This window comes from Trichechus manatus, unplaced genomic scaffold (assembly GCF_000243295.1).
Source record: "Trichechus manatus latirostris isolate Lorelei unplaced genomic scaffold, TriManLat1.0 scaffold00027, whole genome shotgun sequence".
Taxonomy (NCBI): Eukaryota; Metazoa; Chordata; class Mammalia; order Sirenia; family Trichechidae; genus Trichechus; species Trichechus manatus.
In genome coordinates this window covers 5,376,959-5,377,668 of record NW_004443963.1, presented here as the reverse complement: position 1 = coordinate 5,377,668, position 710 = coordinate 5,376,959, and positions in this window count along the sequence as shown.

The following is a 710-nucleotide window of genomic DNA, read 5'->3' as shown; positions in this document are numbered from 1 at the left end:
AATCCTGTGTGGTCTGTGGTGTCACCGCCCATTTGTGATAGACGCAGCAGAGGGAGTCCGACCCCGGACTGCAATCAGGCAAAGACAGAGCGGGAGCATCTGGGCTGCACCGAGGCAAAACTGGGCCATGGATTCTTGCAGCCAGCATGTCATCTGGTTGGGAAAAGCCACATGTTAGGTTGCAGTGACTATGGGGGAGGGTAGGAAATGCAACATTTTAAATTCGGGGTGAAGGCTGGCTAAACTGACCAACTTGTTAAACCTGAAGGAGGGGACTGTATCTTACGATGAAATCTGAAAAGCTAGCACCCGACCTCAGTGGCCCAGTGAGAGGAGGCAATGTGTATTTGGCTGCGTTCACAGGGACACAAGGTGCTGAAGGCGGTCCAGGAGGTAACCGCCATTCCGGCCCACCTTGTGGCTCGGGTGTGGCCCTAACCAGCAGCCGCTGCCCTTGGTTTCTCCTTCGGCAGGCTTAAATCAAGCGGGTGAGACAATTCCACGTGGGGGAGTAAAGGGGGTTAAAAACAGAGGGAGGCTTGTGAAATCCTGCTTCGCACACGCCTGGGAAACTCTGTGGGAAGAAAACTCGTATAGGCCTTAACTGCGCGACCTGGCACTGGCCCCTGGAAGCCCCCGCAGAGCGGGAAGGCCGCTCGCCGGCGCCACGCAGCCGCAAGAGGCACTGCAGCGTGCCCGCATCCCTTCGC